General features: G+C 42.2%; 1 long non-coding RNA gene across 1 annotated transcript; it reads right to left on the bottom strand.

Annotated features, from left to right (window-relative positions):
• Positions 1–3,551: 3,551 nt before the first annotated feature.
• Positions 3,552–4,174, bottom strand: LOC114562378 (uncharacterized). The gene is made up of 3 exons (XR_003693499.1): positions 4,098–4,174; positions 3,862–4,007; positions 3,552–3,617 (listed from the first exon to the last, which is right to left on the bottom strand). It is a non-coding gene; the product is annotated as an uncharacterized LOC114562378 (long non-coding RNA).
• Between the last annotated feature and the right edge of the window lie 19,908 nt (positions 4,175–24,082).

Here is a 24,082-nt window from a genome sequence, read left to right as displayed (position 1 = left end):
AAGACCAGCACGCCCAGAATGCACCTGAACACACCTCCCTGTAAGACCAGCACACCCAGAATGCACCTGAACACACCTCGCTGTAAGACCAGCACGCCCAGAATGCACCTGAACACACCTCCCTGTAAGACCAGCACACCCAGAATGTACCTGAACACACCTCCCTGTAAGACCAGCACGCACTGAATGCACCTGAACACACCTCCCTGTTAGACCAGCACGCCCAGAATGCACCTGAACACACCTCCCTGTAAGACCAGCATGCCCAGAATACACCTGAACACACCTCCCTGTAAGACCAGCACACCCAGAATGCACCTGAACACACCTCCCTGTAAGACCAGCACACCCAGAATGCACCTGAACACACCTCCCTGTAAGACCATGCACACCCATGGGCCACAGATGGGTTCAGGTGCATTTACTGTTTAAACGACATGGGCGCAGGACGGAAAACTGACAACTGGGTCGGTCTTGAACTAGCAAAGACACTTGCATCGGGCATTGTGTTGTGCAGGATGGGATCCTAAACCTCAACATTTAATGTTCCCTGAACTGCTAAAATTCAGCAAAAAAGACTCAAACCCCTGGGGCCTCATGTATAAAATACTGCGCAGCTTTCATACCAGAAGATGGCGTACGGCCAAAACTTGAAAAGTACCTACGCACAGAAATATTCACATGTATAAAACCGGTCGTACGCCAGGTCCTGCGCACCTTTCCTTTGTACATCACAATCCACGTGAAATTGAGCGCACATGAATTAGTGACTGACCCCGCCTTGCCTCCTCCCATAAATGAATATGTAAATTACTATAAATTTCGTCATTCTTTGTCCAATCACAACGGGTTATCCCGCTGCAGACGAAAAAAAAAAATTCACTGACTGAGGTTGAGGTGCTGATCGCGGAGGCGAGAAAAAAATGTTCCGTTTGGAGGTTTGTCATCTTGGATAAGCAATAAAAGAAAATGCCCAGAATGGCAAATGGTGAGCGGGCGGTGAATGCACCGAACCATGGCAGAGTAATAAAAAAATAAAGTTTAATGTCGAAGTGGAAAGCAAGAGAATAGTGGCAGCAGTTACAGAGCAACATACATCTCAGTGTCAGTCCAAACTCAGAGGAGGAGAGGTTAGAGAGACCAAACTCAGAGGAGGAGAGGTTAGAGAGACCAGACTCAGAGGAGGAGAGGTTAGAGAGACCAGACTCAGAGGAGGAGAGGTTAGTGAGACCAGACTCAGAGGAGGAGAGGTTAGTGAGACCAGACTCAGAGGAGGAGAGGTTAGTGAGACCAGACTCAGAGGAGGAGAGGTTAGTGAGACCAGACTCAGAGGAGGAGAGGTTAGTGAGACCAGACTCAGAGGAGGAGAGATTAGTGAGACCAGACTCAGAGGAGGAGAGGTTAGTGAGACCAGACTCAGAGGAGGAGAGGTTAGAGAGACCAGACTCAGAGGAGGAGAGGTTAGTGAGACCAGACTCAGAGGAGGAGAGGTTAGTGAGACCAGACTCAGAGGAGGAGAGGTTAGTGAGACCAGACTCAGAGGAGGAGAGGTTAGTGAGACCAGACTCAGAGGAGGAGAGGTTAGTGAGACCAGACTCAGAGGAGGAGAGGTTAGTGAGACCAGACTCAGAGGAGGAGATGTTAGTGAGACCAGACTCAGAGGAGGAGAGGTTAGTGAGACCCGACTCAGAGGAGGAGAGGTTAGTGAGACCTGACTCAGAGGAGGAGATGTTAGAGAGACCAGACTCAGAGGAGGAGAGGTTAGTGAGACCAGACTCAGAGGAGGAGAGGTTAGTGAGACCAGACTCAGAGGAGGAGAGGTTAGTGAGACCAGACTCAGAGGAGGAGAGGTTAGTGAGACCAGACTCAGAGGAGGAGAGGTTAGTGAGACCCGACTCAGAGGAGGAGAGGTTAGTGAGACCTGACTCAGAGGAGGAGATGTTAGAGAGACCAGACTCAGAGGAGGAGAGGTTAGTGAGACCAGACTCAGAGGAGGAGAGGTTAGTGAGACCAGACTCAGAGGAGGAGAGGTTAGTGAGACCAGACTCAGAGGAGGAGAGGTTAGTGAGACCAGACTCAGAGGAGGAGAGGTTAGTGAGACCAGACTCAGAGGAGGAGAGGTTAGAGAGACCAGACTCAGAGGAGGAGAGGTTAGTGAGACCAGACTCAGAGGAGGAGAGGTTAGTGAGACCAGACTCAGAGGAGGAGAGGTTAGTGAGACCAGACTCAGAGGAGGAGAGGTTAGTGAGACCAGACTCAGAGGAGGAGAGGTTAGAGAGACCAGACTCAGCACACACCTTGTTCACTTTATAGCCTACAAATCATCCACGGGATTAATGACGCATCACATGAGTTAGTCCCCCGACACAGCGTTTGTTCCTGGGGAGATGGACATTACTGCGTTTTTCGTGTAATTTTCCGCAAGTAAGATATTTCATCTATGGGAAATACAGAGGATGACTGAAAGTATTTTCTAAGTGGATTTATCAATCATTTTCTGTCCTCATGTTTAACAGAGATTACGTAACCTGCGAATTAAACAGTTGTGTGAAAGATGTGAAACATTGTCCACGTAAATGATCAAACTTTTATGTTAGTAGTGAGTATCAGCGGATATAATTTTTTTTTTCATAGACAACGTTACAGAGGTATGCCAGTAACTGTAGTGGAAACTTTATTTTGTAATGTTTAGTGATTTTCGGCACTTTTCAGTTAGAATTTGCCACGTTACAGAGCCAGAAAAGACTTTGCGGACGGCCCGCACATTCTCACGTCAAGTTAATTTTTTATACATCACAAAGTGTCCGTGAAAACCAGCGTACGTAAGCTTTTCGTGCATATGCAACTATTATACATGAGGCCCCTGGTCACTCAAAAATGTTACACATAGGCTCAGGTTAATCACAAACAAATCTCATGTTCATGGCTTAAAAATAGTTGTAGCAAATACATTTTTAAATACATTCTTGAATATAACAAAATACTGAACCTCAACACTTAATGTTACCCAAACCACTGAAATTCAACATGGATGAATACATTCAAGCCAAGACTTAACTTAAATTCATGGAACTCCTGGTCAATACTGTAAAGAGCAATAAACAATAAAAACACTGTCACTGCTTAGACCACTAACCATTTTGTAAAACAAAGCACACAATGAGGATCCTTTGGAAAGTCTTGGGTCTGAGAGAGAGAGAGAGAGAGAGAGAGAGAGATCCATGAATTTCATTTTGATCCAAAATTAAATCACATGGCTTTACCAAAAGCTAATTTCAGGAACAGAGCACAAAACAGACAGAATAACATAAAATAATAGAAAGTGTGATGAGTAAAAGTAATTGAAAGAACAAAAACAAAATGACAAAGGAGCATGGAAGAGGAGTTCAGCATTCTAACTTTGAAAGGGAGTTGAGAATGAATTTCCCCAGTCTCCTGAATCATTGCTGTTTGAACATATGTGTAATGTATACATCTAACTCACCATTTTCAAATGAAATCCCACTGAAAGTCCAAGAGCCTATGCAAGAGGATGGCGACGTGTGAATTGACCATTCTTCGTTTTTTTCCCCTTTGCAACCTTTGTCCTTTTTTCTGGGTTTATACCCACAAAGCATCTGTAAAAATTATACACTAGTTAAAAATAGTAATTCACACAGACTAACAGCACAACAAAGTCAACAAATGTACATGAACTATACTTAACATGCACTATCTTCTTGCCTCTATGAATATTGTAAGTTGCACTCAAACTTTCTAAAGCCAAGTTAATTGCTAAATCCCATCACCAGACCTGTTGAAACCATGCTTGAGCCACAGCTAGGCCAGAACAAATGCAGGTGTTAACAGACAATATCTTACCTCTGGATGAATTCAAGCGTGCAGGCTGCCTCCTCTTGGTACTGTAGGTTAAAGATGTAAAAACAGGAAGGTGGACTGGATCCCTTCACACACAATTTGGCCCTCAATGCTGAGCATCCAGCGCTGGAAGCGGCTTCCCGTTTCTCCTGAAACAAATGTTTTAACTGTCAAATTTCTGTTTTAGTTTTAATTTTGAATACAGAGTTTAGTTTGATAACATTGAATTCACTACATACAAGATATGGGAGATCATCTTGATCAGCAGTGTGATCAGGGATGGTACCCTGCATCTGCATCTCTAATTTAAAACAAAAACAAATGTACACATTTATCTACAAGTCAATGATAATCCAAACAGCAAAAAAACACAAAACAGGGTGCACTATGGTCAGTGTAACACTTGTCAGTTCAATTTTCTAAGCACAAACGGACATTTGGAAAAATGGGTTCAAATATCCAATTTCTCATTTTTTTCCACCTTAACAAATAAAAAATTGGATCTTTAAATAGTTTTTCCAATTTTCTGTTTTTATTCAGAGGATCAGAAATTTAGAAAATTACAAAATTGCATCTGGGCTCCAATTATTCAATACTGCCGTGGTATTCTCTCATTTCCTTGTTCCGCCTAGCTACGCCCCCCCCCCCCCTGCACTTGAAACCATCAGTTGCAAGCACCTCTAACCCCAAAGTCTATCAGTTTTTATTTATTTTTTGGTCCATATGAAGTTAATGACCTGCATATTCCACAAAGTAGAGGAAGAGAATATCATGGCAGTATTGAATAATTGGAGCCCAGACACAATTTTGTAATTTTCTAAATTTCTGATCCTCTGAATAAAAACAGAAAATTGGAAAAACAGGTTAAAGATCCAATTTTTTTTATTTGTCATGGTGGAAAAAAAATGAAAAATTTAACCAATTTTTCTGTTTTTCCAAATTTCCGTTTGTGCTTAGAAAATTGAACTGATAAGCGTTACACTGACCCACTATCCCAATGCAATTAAAAGAGAATAGCTGTTCACATAGATACTGCACTAGCCCAATCAGTAGTAGCTGTTTTTGCTGGATTTAACTCATTGCTAGGCTAAAACCTGCACATAAAATAGTCACACCAGCATGTCTTGTAGCCCAAACTACTATAATCCATCAAAGACGAGCAGCTGACATCATTTGAAATCATCAAATACAGTCTTAGACCAACTATCTAGCATCATTAACAGCTATCAGTAAATGTATTTAGCCGTTTGATTTTCAGGATGAACCTGCTTTAACCAGACGTAGCAATGAATGAAAGACATGGCAAGAATGGCACACAAACTTGACCACGGGAATGCTACTTAGGCAAAACGGTAGCCTATTATTTATAGATTTAGATCGTATACATGAATGGACATTAAAATAATTGTTTTCTAAGATTAATGGACAAACTATCGAAATCTTGCTAGCTGGAATCACCTTGGCTCATTAGCAGCTAGCTAGCTAAGTTAGTTCATTTCATGTCATGCAAGTCCGTGGCATTTAGTATCAACATCACTGATTTTAAAACTATGCATGACTTTAAAGAAATTCTAGTTTATCTCACCTGATTATTGAGATTTTGGTCGATATTAAAACCGCGATCTTCCGACATGGATCTCCGTGTGTGTTCGTTGCAGGTTCAAATGCCTTCTTCTACGCTCCTTCCCAGAATGCAAAAAATACTGTATGAACATGTTATTTCAGATAGATGTGCGGTTAAATAACAAAAATGAGTGTTATTTAACAATGAGATGTAAAATAACAAACATTTGGTGTTATTTAACATATATTCCCTAAAAATTGACAGTAAGGCGCATTTATTAAATATAACAGGTTAATCATGTTGAAATTTGGGTGTAAATTTACAGAAACATTTAACAGTGTAGCATTTGAACAAAGTGCTGTAAATCTACAGTGTTGTGCACGTTGTGGTTAAAGTCATGGGATAAGTGTGTAGAGTTTTGAAAACTGTGTTCAAGCAATGAAAAATTAACTAGAGTTTGGTAAACGTGAACTGCTGCTTTGCAGACTGGAGTTAGAGTTTTGCACATGTGACTCCAGTTGTGCCCACTGTCGTCTAGCGATCGAAAAAAACTGTAAGCCACGAGAGGGGGGCTGTAAATCGGAAAGAGAGGACTGTGAGTTTGCAGTGTGTTTAGCGATTGTTGCTGTAATTCTAAGCCAATGAAGTGTGTTCCGTCGGCAAGGTAGTGGTATTTTTAGCGTTTCGTATTGTAATTCTAAGCCGAGGAAGTGTGCCTGACTGGCGTGTGGAGAGGACAGTGAGGTTGTTGTGTTTTTAGCGGTTCATACTGTCATTTTAAGCCGAAAAAGTGTGTCTGTCAGTTGGTTACAGAGCTCCGCGTGAGCACGGGCTTTTATGACTGTCAATATAGCTAGCATCTACCGTTAGCTACTGCGCTGTGTTGTGGAGTAACGTCTGGCTATGTGAGACTAGCATCTACCGTTAGCTACTCCGCTGTGCTGTGAAGTAACGTCTGGCTATGTGAGACTAGCATCTACCGTTAGCTACTCCGCTGTGCTGTGGAGTAACGTCTGGCTATGTGAGACTAGCATCTACCGCTATCCGCTGTGCTGTGGAGAACGTCTGGCTATGTGAGACTAGCATCTACCGTTAGCTACTCCGCTGTGCTGTGGAGTAACGTCTGGCTATGTGAGACTAGCATCTACCGTTAGCTACTCCGCTGTGCTGTGAAGTAACGTCTGGCTATGTGAGACTAGCATCTACCGTTAGCTACTCCGCTGTGCTGTGAAGTAACGCCTGGCTATGTGAGACTAGCATCTACCGTTAGCTACTCCGTGTGCTGTGGAGTAACGCCTGGCTATGTGAGACTAGCATCTACCGTTAGCTACTCCGCTGTGCTGTGGAGTGTGGCTATGTGAGACTAGCATCTGGCTACTCCGCTGTGCTGTGGAGTGCCTGGCTAGAGACTAGCATCTACCGTTAGCTACTCCGCTGTGCTGTGAAGTAACGTCTGGCTATGTGAGACTAGCATCTACCGTTAGCTACTCCGCTGTGCTGTGGAGTAACGTCTGGCTATGTGAGACTAGCATCTACCGTTAGCTACTCCGCTATGTGAGACTAGCATCTCCGCTGTGCTGTGGAGTAACGTCTGGCTATGTGAGACTAGCATCTACCGTTAGCTACTCCGCTGTGCTGTGGAGTAACGTCTGGCTATGTGAGACTAGCATCTACCGTTAGCTACTCCGCTGTGCTGTGAAGTAACGTCTGGCTATGTGAGACTAGCATCTACCGTTAGCTACTCCGCTGTGCTGTGAAGTAACGTCTGGCTATGTGTGACTAGCATCTACCGTTAGCTACTCCGCTGTGCTGTGAAGTAACGTCTGGCTATGTGAGACTAGCATCTACCGTTAGCTACTCCGCTGTGCTGTGGAGTAATGTCTGGCTATGTGAGACTAGCATCTACCGTTGGCTACTCTGCTGTGCTGTGGAGTAATGTCTGGCTATGTGAGAAAAGCGTCTAGCAACGTTGTTGTGAATGCTGCGCTCTCAGCCTGGCAACCCCCGTGAACTTCGACTCTGGGCAGGAGGGGGCGGGGGAAACGACTCTGCAGTATTTTGAATTGGTAGTGCAGTAACTATTTTAACCGCTAGCTGCCAGTATTACATACAATATTAAATATTGCACCTTTAAGATTAAATGAAAATGTTTTATCCATTTATCTACCAATCAACCTCATATTTGTGGCTCTGTGATCCAATAATTAGTTGAGCGTGTTTAATACACATATATGTATATTTAAGACATTTAAATAGCTCACGACTTGATTTGCAAATCAAGCAATCTGATTGGTTTAAATACTTCCTCCAACCACTGGCTGCAGCCCCGCCCACTGGGTTCACAGTCAGGCCACACACCTGTACAGGTGAGCCTCATCCAGACATTTAAAGGCCTCCCAGTGGACTGAGTGCATGCTGTCATGCTGTGGATTCTCGTCAAAGCTGAAGACGGCCTCTTTACGTTAAAGTAAGTGGATTATTTGTGCTCTCGGAGTGAATACATTTTTTTTCCAGCCTCCATGTTTCTCTCTGCTTCCCTGCACGAATGAAAGAGTCGAGGTCAGCTGTTAGATGTCTCCTTCTGAATTCCTCTCAGTGAAAAACACACCAGTTTTACCCCTTAAGTCTTTTTATTTCCTCTTCTGCATTTCCCATCGGCAGTTCAGGTGTCCTGGAAAGGGCAATCAGCCACAACTACTACTGCAAATGTGGTGACAGAGATCCAGATATAGGGAGAAATGATTGCCTTTCAGAAGGAAGTCAAAATAAACACTGATGCTAATGTAGAGTGTTAATACAAACGGACAGGCATGGCTTCTTTACAAGTTACTTAGTTACTTTCACATATATATATATATATATATATATATATATATATATATATATATATTTTTTTGCAGAATTCCGTGAAATGAACACAGCCCATTAAAGGTCCCATGGCATGAAAATTTCACTTTATGAGGCCACTAAGGTCTATATAAAAGATACTCCAGATACAGTATTAGGGGACCACTAAGGTCTATATAAAAGAGACTCCAGATACAGTATTAGGGGACCACTAAGGTCTATATAAAAGAGACTTCGAATACAGTATTAGGGGACCACTAAGGTCTATATAAAAGAGACTTCAGATACAGTATTAGGGGACCACTAAGGTCTATATAAAAGCATCCAAAAAGCAGAATGTCATAGGACCTTTTAAGTTAAAAGCACCAAATGTATTTACTTACTTTAAATATAGACACTATGCAATCTTGATTCAAATCTGTGCTTTTTTGACCACATGACAACGTGACTTTTTACAAGCCAGTTTTTTTTGCCTCATAAAGGTGAAAAACAGGACTGGATGTGTCTCTCTGATCCTGTCCTGTCCGGTTCATGGTAGCCTACCCGTGGACATTGCCATCGTCATCACGTGCTGTAGTTGGGGAGCCCGCCTTGATAACCCTGCATAGGGATTCACATAGACAGTGAAAGTTGCAAAAAGTAAAAAAATAATGTTTGTATAGTTCTTTAAAAATAGCTAGGCGGAACGAAGGAGAGAATGCCATCGCAGTATTGAATAGTTGGAGCCCAGACGCAATTTTGTAATTTTCTAAATTTCTGATCCTCTTAATAAAAACAGAAAATTGGAAAGTTTAAATATCCAATTTTTTAATTTGTCAAAGCTGGAAAAAAATGAAAATTTTGATATTTTAACCCATTTTTCTGTTTTTCCAAATGTCCGTTTATGTTTTGTGTCCATCGTTCCACACTGAACTTTTTGACCGTTTTTAGGAGGGGGGGGTCATCCTGGTACTTTCAGTGCTCTGACTTTTTTGCGTTAACAACACCATAAACTTAAAACTAAGTTAATGAAGTGTGCAAGGTAGCCGCTTGGAGACACAGCCCCTGTCAAAAAGGGTAAATATTACAGTTAGGATACCACACAGAGCAATCCCAACAACAACAACAGACTAAGCACATTTAATTCACAGCTAAATTAAATAAGTCTTAAATCCGAGAGTGCTGGTTTTACCCCTCCCTCCCTCCCCAAGGAGGAAGAGGAGCAGCGTTGAAGAAAACAAACAGCAAGCTGTCTAAACGTTTGACAGCAGCTGCTCCGTTACCTGGAAACTGTACACTCCCGAATTCCCTCCACGCCTTTTCAGGCGAAACTTAACAGCTATAGCTCGCTCTCCGGTTCTCTGCAAGGTTGGCGAGAAAAGCTGAGGGCCCAATCAGGAAGTCCCTGAGCTGAGGTGCAGGAAACGCTCCGCCCGCCAAAATCTTTTTTTTTCCGTCTCTGTTTTGCGGCGGCCGAGAGTGACGGTGACGCCTCAGCAGGCTAATTAAAGAAGCCCAATTAGAGGAGGCGTCAGATGGGTCATTGGGCCGCCCTCAGCATCACTGCTGTTAAAGTAACAATCTCTCCACTTTATCTAATCACAGCAGACATCTTCCTCCCTTCATCCCTCATCTCTCCACCTCAGTCACAGCCTCTGAACACCTCACATCATAAAGTTTTTCTCTTATACAGAAACACTTTTAAAACAAACTCATTCTAACGGCAGCGAGCTCAGAGAAAGGGCTTGACTTCATCTAGTTATTTTATATCTTAAAGTGCTCATATTCTGCTCATTTTCAGGTTCATAATTGTATTTAGAGCTTGTACCAGAATAGGTTTATGTGGTTTAATTTTATATAATAAAAAAACACCATATTTTTGTTGTACTGCACATTGCTGCAGCTCCTCTTTTCACCCTGTGTGTTGAGCTCTCTGTTTTAGCTACGGAGTGAGACATCTCACTTCTGTTCCATCTTTGTTGGGAGTCGCACATGCTCAGTACCTAGGTAAGGACTACTAGCCAGTCAGAAACAGAGTATGAGGGCGTGCCCTGACAGTAGCTAGGTAAGGACTACTAGCCAGTCAGAAGCAGAGTATGAGGGAGTGCCCTGACAGTACCTAGGTAAGGACTACTAGCCAGTCAGAAGCAGAGTATGAGGATGTGCCCTGACAGTACCTAGGTAAGGACTACTAGCCAGTCAGAAGCAGAGTATGAGGGCGTGCCCTGACAGTACCTAGGTAAGGACTACTAGCCAGTCAGAAGCAGAGTATGAGGGTGTGCCCTGACAGTAGCTAGGTAAGGACTACTAGCCAGTCAGAAGCAGAGTATGAGGGCGTGCCCTGACAGTACCTAGGTAAGGACTACTAGCCAGTCAGAAGCAGAGTATGAGGGTGTGCCCTGACAGTAGCTAGGTAAGGACTACTAGCCAGTCAGAAGCAGAGTATGAGGGAGTGCCCTGACAGTAGCTAGGTAAGGACTACTAGCTAGTCAGAAGCAGAGTATGAGGGAGTGCCCTGACAGTAGCTAGGTAAGGACTACTAGCCAGTCAGAAGCAGAGTATGAGGACGTGCCACGCTAGCAGCTAATCACCAGAATCCATGTAAATAATCCCCATCAGTACTTTGAGCGTGTATTGAATATAGGGGTCCAGGTTGAAAAATACCAAAGTTACCCCAGAATATTGATTAATGCAGTTTTAGGGGAAAGTTTAAGACTATTATCACCAAGTTCACATTTTTAAAAGAGAGAGAAGAGCAGAATAATTAGCATTTTGTGGTTTTCTTTCAGTGTGATTTTAGTATCGTGTCTTTCCTCAGAAACAAGCCTGCTCCGTCCACATTTCTCCTCTTCATTTTAAATAAATTGAGCAGCTGTTGCATCAGACTCTGACGGTTGTTCATGGAAAGAGAAACTGGATGTGAGGGGAAACATTTACACACGCTGGGACGATAAGAGCTTCATACTGATGCCACAGAAATAAAGATGAGTTAATCCACACGGTGTAGCCGAAACCACAGCCCTTAAAACGTGATTAAAACTGCATCGCCGTAGACGGGCTGCTACCTGCACATCGACACTCAAACTGCAGCGAAGAGTCTGACAGCAAATATGATCATATTTCATATCTAAAGTTCTTCAGACAGAGTGAAAAAAAGTCAAAGTATCTTTTATTAGTCTCCCCAAGGAGAAATTAGTTTTGGACACTGGGAGAAATATCTGCAAGAGTTGCAACAGAGACCCACAACAAGCACAGGGTTAAAACAATTAAAAGACAAATGTACAGTAAACATTTGAGCTACTCAAAGAGCTGTGAAAATAGAAAATTACCATTTTCTATACTTGTGCAAAAAAAGCCATCCTTCTTAAACTTAGACGTGCACAGGTACGGGCTGTTGTTGCCTGTGCAACTGGCCGTTTGCCCTGGTTGGCTTAGCTGCCCCTCCTGGTGAACGAGCCTATTAAATCCTCAAATTAAATCCAATCTTGCCCTCAGCGATGGCCACTATTTCACAACAGAGCATAACGGGTGTCTCGTTCAGAATACGATCTCGTATTTTACAAAAAATAGTTCACCGTAACGTGTTTCTGAAAACATTTTAAGAGAGAAACAGGCAGTGCGGTTGCTGAATATGTCTCCATTTCAGATCGACAAAGGTCAGTTTAAAAGATTTTCGTCAGATTTTGAGAGGTGTCTACCTGAGTGTACTGATGGAAGTATGCCGAATGAGACACAGCCTTGGAGATTATGACAAATGTCCCTGTGAATAGTAGCCAAAAAATCCACTTGAGCTTTGAATAAAGTGCAGCTTCAGCTTGTAATGTTTGCATCACGTCGCGCAGCATGGCCTTAGCTATAGTAACGTAAAATGTGTGTATGTGTGTGTGTGTGTGTGTGTGTGGAGCAGTAGCCCCTCCAAATGTTTGTGCCATCCCTGGTAGACGGGCTTCTACCTGCACATCGACACTCAAACTACAGCGAAGCATCTGACAGCAAATATGATCATATTTCATATCTAAAGTTCTGCAGACAAAGTGAAAGAAAGAGAGGATTTATGAAGCAATAAACTGATTATTCATCTGGTTCCTCTTTCTGTTGACAACAAACAGATCTGTTAGGAAGTGAGGAACACGACCGGGTTGCCAGATCCAGCCCCCTAAATAACTGCCCTGCTGCTTTAAAACCTTCTTAAATGGACTTTCCGGCTGGATTAGCCTATGTTAGCATAAAGATGGAAAGCACGGGTGAAACGAGAGTCAGCTGGGTTTCTGTAGACACAGCTCAAACTATAATCTCGCGCTTTTGGTGGGAGAGATCCATGTTTTGGGTGCTGTCACACTCCGATACTACCAGAGCAAATGTTACGCTAAATCTAGGAACCAAGATTGCCACCACAAGATTAAAACTTGCCAAAAACCTTTCCCCTAAAGAATCAGCCGTGTAAAAGTTGCCGTGAATAAGACTGCAGCACTCGGAAAGACATCTAGATACAAATCTCATCAGCTTCAGCGAGCCAATCAGCACGCAGCATGCTTCCACTAAGCGCTAATAATGTCTGTGATTGGCTGTCTGACGTTACACAGAGATGGATTTAACGGATTTTTTTTTTTTTTTTTTTTGACAATTTTTTCGGAGTTTTTTTCTGTTTTTTTGACAGTTTTTTTTTTTCTTCTATTTTTTGAAAAAAAATGTCGGGAGTTTTTGTCACTTTTTTCATTGTTTTTATCGCTTTTTCTAAATCCATGCAGACACGATGATGAGCTGAAACAAAAATAAAAAGATTTGTGCCGTAATTTTATAATTTTTATATTTCTTTTGGTTTCATAAAAATGTAGCTCAGCGGAAATTCTTTCGGGAAGACCTGACAAGTAATCAGTCCCTCCCAAAGCGAATCAGCGCTGGAGGCGTTCACCTTCTGATAAACCAATCAGGACCGGCCAAGGATCCCATAGGCTTCCATCGGGGGGTTACATCTTGGTTCACTACCTCTACATTCATTTATTAATATATTAAATGTATTAATAATAGTGTTGGGTACCAAAACTCGGTGCCAATACCAACAGTAGTAACGAGACCGAATAAGAACGAAAATTTCGGTACCTCATTTCGGTGCCTGACTTTACACTACACTCGACAGCAGGTAACGTTAGCCTAGCTTTAGCTATCAGCTGGATTAATCCCGGTTAAAGTGCTGACAGCTAACGTTAAACAGTGTGAAGTGTGACTGGATTTCAACAGTGTGCTCTGCAGCGCAGCAGCTGCCCACGTTGGAAAAACACAGACGGTGCGTTCACTGAAACTGGTAACCTACAGCTTCGCGGTGCATTCAAAGTTGTTGTAAAATACATCTTTCCCACCTGGTGGTTGTTTTTGTCATTCAACAGCAATTTACTGGTGAAATAAGTTATTGTTTATTATAAATTATGGTTATTACATTACTAATAAATCATTTATTTTGGCCATATGGCCGTAGTAATGAACAAGTTGTTCTTAAATGTCGCCGATTGTTTAGTACCCTTCTTTTTTCTTTTTTTTTTACTTTCTTTAAAAGTATCGGTTCAGGCACCGTTTAGGCACCGGCACCGTTTTAAACGTACCAATTTAGCATCGGTATCGGAAAAAACCCAAACGATACCCAACCCTAATTAATAACGATGGAGTCCAATCTCCAATACATCGTAAACTACATGCTGTGGTATATCAAAACAAACAAGACTCTCCTGATTGAACTGGTATTGTAAAAAGTATCGTTAAGGAACCGGTATCAAAGTCACAATATTTGAATGTTTTAGCGATACTCCTCCCTATAAACTGATTATTGATCTGGGTCCAGGTGTGATGACATTTTTTTCGACATGTTTGTTGTCTTTTTGTGCAGTGTTATCAAAGCTTTTGTCTGCTTTTTCTAAGTTTTTTTTGTACAATTCTTTCGACGTGTTTGTCGCCTTTTTCAAGAGTTTTTTGTTGACAATTTTTTCTCTTTTTTTTTTTACAATTTTTTTTCAAAGTTTTTGTCACTTTTTTCAATTCGTGCAGACATGTCGGGGGACCTCTGTAGATAGTTGGAGATCTCAACGTCAAATTTTGACTTGTTTGCTGCCTTTTTTCAAGTTTTTTTCTCGACAATTTATTTAAATGTTTTTATCGCTTTTTGGCAATCCATGCAGACACGACGACGAGCTGGAACATTAACACAAAGATTTGTGTCGTAATGTAATGTTTTCATTTCTTTTGGTTTTGGTATCGTTTAGGAACCGGTATCAATGTTGTTTTAACAATACTCTAGCTGGGGGGGGCATGCGGAGGGGGGGCTTATAACCCCCAAATAATCACAACTTCAAAAAAAACATTTGCCGTGTTTGTCGCCTCTTTCAAGCTTTTTTTTTTTGCATATTTTTCGAAGTTTATTTGGACAATTATTTTGACGCGTTTGTCGCCTTTTTCAATGTTTAAAAAAACAGGTTTGTTGCCTTTTTCTGCAATGCAAGAGTTTTTGTCTCCTTTTTTTCGAAACTTTTTTCGACAATCTTTTTCAAGATTTTTGTTGCTCTTTTCAATCCGTGCAGACATGTCGGGGGGCCTCCGTAGATAGTTGGAGATTTCAACGTCCAATTTTGACTTGTTTGTCTCCATTTTCAAGGGTTTTTTTCAACAATTTTTTCAAGGTTTTTGTTGCTTTTTCTCAATCAATGCAGACATGTCACACGACCTCCGTAGATAGTTGGCGATCCCAACACCCCCCAGGGAACAACAAAACAGAAAGGTGCATTAACATCGCTATTATCATTCATGTCAATACAGATGGTTGGCCTATTTTGCAGAGGGCGGGGTTATAACCCATAGACAGTATATATAATGGACCAGCAGACCCCGTGTCTCTGGTCTGAGACCAGTGGAGGATATCAGAAGTCTCTTTCCCGGTGCTGGCTGAGTGTTACTGAGCAGCCTCCAACTGAGCTTGAAGACGTAGATGTGACGTGAGCAACGTGTCTGAAAGTGTGAAGTCTTCTGGTAGCTGTGCCGAGAGAAATCTCAATCATTCCCAATCTTACAGAGACGGAGAGTGTAGGTATATGTAAGGAGATAACATAGACACAGGCTAATTACTGATCACTAACATGCTAGTTAACATTAGTAATTAAACCTAAACAGATAATGGAAGTCCAAACTGCCTGTGAGCTTCTCCTGTACTATACGGTAATTCCTCTACTGTGGGACAGTAAGTCTCGTGGTTATGACCCAATCGTTAGCCTATTTTTATAAAAGCGTCTGCTACGGAGACATAACGTGAGCTACAAGGTAATGGAGCCTTTTATACATTGTCGTGTTTCTTTAGAAATAAACAACGGAGAAATAGAGTCTTTAAACGCTTCAGATGTAAAGTTATTCTCTGTCAAAGTGACGTCAGAATGAATGGGAGTCAATGGGATGCTAACGGGAGGTGATTTTTTTTTTTTGACTTTTCAAGGTTTTTTTGGACAAATTTTTTGATGTTTTTGTCGCCTTTTTCTGCAATGTTATCAGAGTTTTTGTCTCCTTTTGCGAAGATTTTTTTTTCGACAGTTTTTTCAAGGTTTTTGTCGCTTCTTCTCAATCAATGCAGACATGTCACGGGACCTCCGTGGATAGTTATTATTTTGCGCAGGGGTTATAACCCCCAAATAATCACAACCAGGATTTTTTTTTTTTTTTTTTGAAAAAATGTGACTTGTCGCCTTTTTTCAAGTTTGTTTTTTTTTAACTTTTTTTTTAATGTTTTTGTCACCTTTTTCTGCAATTATATCAGTTTTTGTCTCCTTTTTTTAATCCATGCAGACAACAAAACAGAAAAAAGGATTTAAAAACCTTTTATTCTTTCTAAAGGGGCATTAGCATCGGTATTATCTGTCATTACAGACGGAAAACAAGCCGACATTTTACAGCCGTGATCAAAACAAACCAAATGCAGACATCTTTCCTCTCTTCAATCACACGTGTGATTTATCGGCTCACACATCGTGAGTGCTGAGGCCTTTCTAAGATGTATTTTTGTTTGCAGAGTGGATCCTGGGAGGAAAAACCCGGCTCTCCGCCCGGCGCCCGCCCTCCAGGAGCCTCGCCGCTGCACGCCGGCGACAGATTTGTGATTAAACGGGCACTTTGTCACGCGAGAGGGACGTAATGCATCAACACAGGTGAGCGTGGAGGCCTGTTGTGGAGTTTATCATCACGACTGCTTCAGAAATTGAAATGGGTTATTTATTGGGTGTCTGGAACGCACATAAACACACACGCACACAGATACGCACACACACACACACACACACACACACACTCATACACAGATACACACGCACACACATACACACAGACACAGATACGCACACACACACATACATACACACAGACGCAGACAGACACACACAAACACACACACATACACTCTCATACACAGACCCACACACACACGCAGACAGACAAACACACACACAGAGACACACACACACACACACACACACGCAGACATACAGACACACACTCACACACACACACACACACACACACACACACACACACACTCATACACAGACACACACACAGACACACACGCAGACACACACACACGCAGACATACACACACACACACACATACACACAAATTGGTGAGTTTTTACAGCATTTTTGACTTTTATTTAGTTTGTTTTTACGTCATTTTTTTATTTGTTCATTTCACCCCCCCTCATCATATTGTATGTCCTTTTAGGCTGGTTTGTTTGCTTCTTGTATATTGTTTCATGTGTGTAACATCAAGGACCGTGCTGTATTTTACTTTAGCATGTTATCCTTTGGATAACTGTTTTATTGTCTTGATCCAGAAATAAATAAATATGCGTCGGCATAGCTGCCAACACTCCCGTTTTTCCCGTGTTTCTGCCGTTTTTTGGCCTTAACTCCCGGACCCCTCCTGGTTTGTTATTTCTCCAGGGAAACTCTCGTAATTTGCAGCACGGCCCAAACTCCTTCATAAATAATCGGACCAATATGTTTGTTTAATGTTGACCAGTTGCCAGATCTTGTATGAAACGCATCCTAACACCATATACAATTTTCAACCCGTTTTTCACCTCAACCTGGCAACCTATAACCCAGTTCATCTCTGTGCAAGCTTCGCGGAAAGTTCGGACCCGAAAGCGAGCCGATAAAGATGGCAGGTGAAGGTGGTGTTCCCGCAAAGAAACATAGCTGTAAATTTCAACATGTTGGGCGCAACAATATACATGCATCTACCTAGTCATATCGACAACCTCCACGCTTTTTGTAAGGCGTGTCGTATTGATTTTTATGTAGCGCACGGTGGAGAAAATGAGATTACCCAGCAGCACATTAAAACACAGCGGCAGCATCGCGCAGAAGAGACAAGTAAGGACACACGGGAGATTTCATCCTTCATTATGAAAGAACAGACAGAGGCAGAAAACATGAAGCAAGCTGATCTCAAGATGGCAATGTTGGTTTTGGTAGTGAGGTGTATTGTCATTCTATTTTATCCGATCATTCTATAACTTGTATTTAGGCCATATCTGAACTATCTATATGTAGCTAGTAAGGGTGTGACGAGATCTCGTTTTACGAGATCTCGCGAGATTAAAACGTGACGAGATTTCTCGTCGAGGTGAAAAGTTGTCTCGTGAGGCGATGTGATCGCCTATTACTATTGAAGATCCCCCTGCCACTTTTAAATCATTTGTGTGGCAACATTTTGGTTTTCCTCATGGAAATAATAAACGGCGAAAAGAGTGACAGACAAGACGAACGCAATATGTAAACATTGTAAGAAAAATATGCCGTATACCGCGGCTAACACGAGCACTATGCAAAAACACTTACAGCACCACCACAGCTCTCTACTAACTACTGCACCCACGACGAAAACATTAAAAGGCCAAACAACTCTAAAAGCCTTTGCATCTCTGCCACCGGTAAGTGCAAGAGCCACGGCAATAACGAGGGACGTTTTCATTGCAGCTGATATGAGGCCATTTTCTGTGGTGGAAAATGTTGGATTTCGGCAACTCCTCCACACACTGGAAACGAGGTACGTCATCCCATCACGCGCGCATTTAACTCGCACTGTAGTCCCAAACCTCTACAAAGAAGCCAAGGTCAGTTGAATAAAAAAACTATTTTCCATTCATATATTTCATCATTGAGGATTTCTTTAAATTTTTTTTAAAAATCTCGTCTCGTCTCGTTCTCGTGAACCCAATCTCGTGATGTGTCTCGTCTCGTGGAGTAAGCGTCTCGTCACACCCCTAGTAGCTAGAAGTGATGAACTTTAGCCTACTTTCGGAGGACACCTCTCTGGAAACATCTGGAAAGTGTTATTAATGGAGCCCTCAAGATGGAGAAAGAAGGCCAGTTGGCTTGCAGCCATTGGTCAATTATTGAGCCGACCCCCAACTTATGTTACCCAAAGCATAGTACATATATACCATGTTCAAACAAAGAAAGTCAGAGGACTTTTGAGAATTGGGAAAACAGGTCCTTTTCCGGGCTCTTCAGAGCTTGTAAATTGATGCTGAATTCCTTGTTGTAAATAAACCTTTAAAATCAAGAAACAGCGTCAGCGGATTCCTCTCCACACAGCATTACAGCATCGCTACCAAATACACTACAGTAGCACTTAACAGTAACCCCCCCACCCCCCATGCCCCCGCACAAATCTCCCGTATTTTGAAAACCAAATGTTGGCAGGTATGGGCGTTGGACTGGGGATGGGGAAAGGGGACTGAACACCCAGGGCCCTCATGTGAGGAGGGCCCAAAAAGATGCTAGAATGAATAGCTGTGGATGCGGGGAGGGGCCCATAGAAAATGCCTTTTCTACAGGGAACCAGAATTTTGTGCTACGCCCCTGATCACACAAACACACGTAACGCATGCTGGACATAATGTTAGCTCAGTGTCAGGATCCCACAGTCTCCACATTCTTCCTGCTGATTCGTCACATCTGGATCCACTTCTGTCTTTTTAAAAAAACGTTTGTATTATATAACCGGAATAGGTTTACATTGTTTAATTTTCAAAAAACACCAAATTTTTGTTGTATGCTGCACATTGCTGCAGCTCCTCTTTTCACCCTGTTTGTTGAGCTCTCCGTTTTAGCTACAGAGTGAGACATCGCACTTCTATCCCATCTTTGTTGGCAGTCGCACATGCTCAGTAGCTAGGTTAGGACTACATTAGCTAGTCAGGTCAGTTACAAGGCAGGATTAGCCGGGAGACTTCTTCTAAACGAGGGCGCACTTCCAACTTTGCATGGAATACCTGCAGAACAGGGACATGGAAGTAGTTCTTTTGTAGATTATGGTGAACTTGTGTGTGTTGTAGCAGTGTTTTGCCATTCAGAACGAGCTAGCATGCTAGCGCTAGCATGCTACGGTTAGCCAGCTCGTTTGGGCTAGTGACGTAGAAAGCCGTGCAGGTTTTGACCAGCTCACCAGGAGACTGAAGGCAGGACACATTCAGAAACCAGATCTCACTCAGAACACCATGGATGTTTTTTTTTAAAGTTTGTATGCATCTGGAAGAACCAGATCCACAAAATAACACCCCAAATGCCAGAAAAAGTGGGTTTTTGTTTCATAATATGGGCACTTTAAAGTTGTGGGTTCTTTACATTGTTTGTAGTGCATCCCAAAAGACAGCAGCATTTAGGCACTGTTCTGTAGTTTGCTCTAGCAGACAGAATTGACGAGGAGGAATCCATCACGAAATCACAAGCCAACGGAGTATTTCTCAATGCTGCTTCTGTTCCCATCAAAAACCTATTAGTCTTGTTATCACTTTGAGTCTCGGCACTCAAACCTCCAGCTCGTATCTCCGTCAAAAGGCCAAAATCCCTCCTTCCTGTTCTCCCCTGCTCCATCAAAGGATCATGGGAAATGATCTGTGTTTCATGTGCACTAAACCTACATCTGCGCGTGATAGGATCTGACATCGTCAATCATGTCAATCTGCAGGTGAAATAACGCAGCGATAAGCAGGGTGTGATAAGCTGCCTACTCCTTGAAGTGTTAGATTTATTTCTGGTGCTGTGTTTGATCGTATCACATGCCGGCCGGTATGCTAAACCGCAGCATTTCCATGCAGGCAGCGCTTGTGTTTTAACAATATATTCAGGGCGGGCAGACGGCCTCCCCTTAGCCCGGTCACATCAGGTTAGTGATCCCGCAGGAGATCGAGCAGAAAGCCAATGAGCCGGCCAGATCAAAACCCAAAATAACAACCACAACAGCAGCACTGCAGTGAGACACACTCTGCTTCCAGATCATCTATCACTGACAGACAGACATTATGGGGTTTTTATTAATACGAAAACAACACATTTTGTTTTTTTTAGTAGCATTTCAAAAGTCCTCATTCAGGGGTTTCATGTTTACGTGTATTAAAAGCAAACCCGCTGAGACAGATATGTCTGTATCGGCTCAGGTGCAATCGGACTACAAGTCACTTCTCGTTCATTGCACTTCAAGGAGGCGAGATGTGTTTGCAAATTGATGTTACAGGTCTGTTTTTAACTTTGACCTGTGAACTTACAAAGCTCTCCAACGCCGTCTCACATTTCTAAGATTTTTCTTAAAATTAGGCCCTATGTTCCCACATTTCTAAGATTTTTCTTAAAATTAGGCCCTATGTTCCTACATTTCGAAGATTTTTCTTAAAATTAGGCCCTATGGTCCCACATTTCGAATATTTTTCTTAAAATTAGGCCCTATGTTCCCACATTTCTAAGATTTTTCTTAAAATTAGGCCCTATGTTCCTACATTTCAAAGATTTTTCTTAAAATAAGGCCCTATGTTCCCACATTTCTAAGATTTTTCTTAAAATAAGGCCCTTTGTTCCCACATTTCTAAGATTCTCCTTAAAATTAGGCCCTATGTTCCTACATTTCAAAGATTTTTCTTAAAATAAGGCCCTATGGTCCCACATATCTAAGATTTTTCTTAAAATTAGGCCCTATGTTCCTACATTTCAAAGATTTTTCTTAAAATTAGGCCCTATGTTCCTACATTTCGAAGATTTTTCTTAAAATTAGGCCCTATGTTTCCACATTTCTAGCAGGGTTCTAAATTAACACCTGCCAACCCGCCAAATGCGGGTAAAAATTCATTTTGGCGGGTGTTAATAAACTAGCCAATTTGGCCGGTGATGTATGAGGCATTACATGCATGACACATAAGGCTCTGTTCTCTGTCATCTGTCTATCCCCCTGGCAGTACTTCCTACATTTCCCAAGAACACTGTGCCGTAATGCTACATGATGACGTTTCATACGCCCATTGGCTGCGCGCAGTTTTGCAGTGAAACCAGCGCGAGAAACCATGGAAACGAACAGAGTCAGGAGCAGGGAGTAGACTGAAAGAAGAGAGAGTTAGCTAGCTAGCTAGCTAGTAAAGTAAAGTATAAAGTTAAGATTAGCTCAACTAAATGCTGCGGTGGTTGGGACAGACTTCTGGGGGCGAGAAGAGGAACGAGGCAGGGGATGAGGATATCAACAGAGAAACGAAGAAAAGAAAATGTAATGCTAAATGGCTGACGGGTCGTGAATGGCTTGTGTTTGATCACGAAAATGTCGTCATGTTTTGTCAGGATTGCTGCATCTACGCGAAAGAAAAAAACAAAACGAACAATTTCGTCGTAGGAACTACTAATTTTAAAGTCGAGGCAGTAAAGGACCATGAGAGTTCCCGAAGTCATCAGGAGAGCCTAAGGATTAGAACTGCCAAGACAGGCCGTATGGAAGAGAGCCTTGCTGGGAGAAGCCTCGCTTTATTGAAGACGTCTGAGTTGGAGAAGATGCAGCTACTTTTTCGAAATGCCCACGCCATCGGAAAAAAGGGCAGGCCTTTCACCGACTTCTCATTTGTGAGTAAATGAATTAATGTTACTATTTACATGTTTCAGAAACAGTGCATTTAATATGATTGAGAGTGCTTAGCTACATAGACACAGGTGAAACTTTACCTTTGGGAGTTTCAAAAAGAAGAAAAAAAATCTCACTGATACTGTGTTGTAGGCGCTAACAGTGGCTTCATTTACACAAAAATTAATTTCAGGGTGGACAGGAAGAAAGGCTTGAAGATAGGAGAGACATACACAAATGACTACCAAGCAAAAGAGTTCATACACTACATAGCAGAAGAAGAGAGAAGAAAGATGAGGGCAAGATTATCAGATGGCAAGTTCATCTCGGTCATGTCAGATGGATCTCTGGACAGTGCAGTGATAGAAGAAGAAATGGTCTACGTCAGGAGTGCCAGTGAGGGGAAGGTCAAAGTTGATTTTGTCGGGGTAAAAGCTGTCTCAAAGCCAGATGCTACAAATATAGCTGAAGCAGTGTGCAGTATAATGGAAAATGGAGTCAGCACTGATTGGAAGAACACGCTAGTGGCAATCACCACAGATTGAGCATCTGTAATGACAGGAGTAAACAATGGTGTAGTTGCAAAACTGCGTGCAGACAGACCAAATGTGCTGGGGATCCACTGGCCCATAAGCTAGACCTTGCCTTTTCAGACGGAATAAGGAAAAATGTGATGGCCAGGAAAGTTGAGGACCTGTTGAGTGGACTCTACACCTTATATCATAAGAGTGGAGTAAACAGGGTCAGCCTAAAGCAACACTTCAGGGAGCTCCACATGAAGGCTTTGATGCCAACCAGAGTAGGTGGAACCCGGTGGCTACCACATCTCTTCAAAGCACTTGACCATTTTCTCAGGGGATATGCTGGCATTGTACGCCACTTGGAGGAGAAGGTATGTTAATTTATAGCCTACTAAAACCAGCAGTGTAGATGGATTATTTAATGTTTGCTTTCTTTTTCTTTTAATCAGTTTTAAATGCTGTCTGATGTAATGCAGTTGTTTTGTTTGTAGTCCCAGGAGGCCACAAACATCAATTTTGTTCTGAGGGCAAAAGCCAAGGGGTTGCTCAAAATAGGCAAGGATGGTGGAGTGCTCAGGTTTTGCTGCCTTCTCCATGACACCATCTTCCAACTGAGCAACCTCTCCAAGTCACTGCAGAGGTCAGTGTCAACCCTGGCTGAAGCTCAGAGCTGCCTTTCTTCTACTCAGGCTGTCATAGAAATGTACAAGTCAAGGTATGTATCTTATACTGTATCCTATAATTTATGATTTGATTTTAGGTTGTGTTTGTGTGTTTTCACCTCAGTATAAATAAAAAGATGCCCAACTGTAGACCTGGACCTAAGCTGAGAGCAGTGTTGTAAACAGACTCCTATGAGGGAGTCCTCCTGAAGCCCACTGATGCCGACCAGCATGACAAGGCAAAGAATGAGCTGATCGATTCTCTTTGCCGGTGCATCACTGTTAGATTTAGTGATGTGAACAGTGGTGTCCTGCAGGCTATGCGGCTGACCAGCTTCCAGTGCTGGCCAGAGGCAGACACGAGTTCAGGTTAGCAATTCAAATGTAATGAACAAATCTTTACGCATTTTATGTTTTAAGACAACTGCTTAACTTTATATTATTTTTTTCCCTTTTGTTCTCAGATTTTGGTGATGAAGAGGTTAACAAACTCATCAGTCACTTCTGACCTCTTTTACTGTGTGCTGGAGTGGATGTGGAGTTGATCCCTGATCAATGGACAATTCTCAAGACTGAACTGTACGCAACAGGATTCAGCCAAGGTACTTGGAGAATGTTTGAGAGAGAAAATCTCATACTGATGTACCTTATCAGTAGCATTTTTAAACAAGTGCTTGAAAAGTTCCCAAGCTCTATAGAAATGTCTAATATTGTGAGACAGTTTTATTTTGTTTATCAGGAATCA

The sequence above is a fragment of the Perca flavescens genome, chromosome 10 (genome assembly GCF_004354835.1).
Source record: "Perca flavescens isolate YP-PL-M2 chromosome 10, PFLA_1.0, whole genome shotgun sequence".
Taxonomy (NCBI): Eukaryota; Metazoa; Chordata; class Actinopteri; order Perciformes; family Percidae; genus Perca; species Perca flavescens.
The sequence above is the reverse complement of the archived record's forward strand: the minus strand, read 5'-3'. Positions and strand labels throughout refer to the sequence as shown.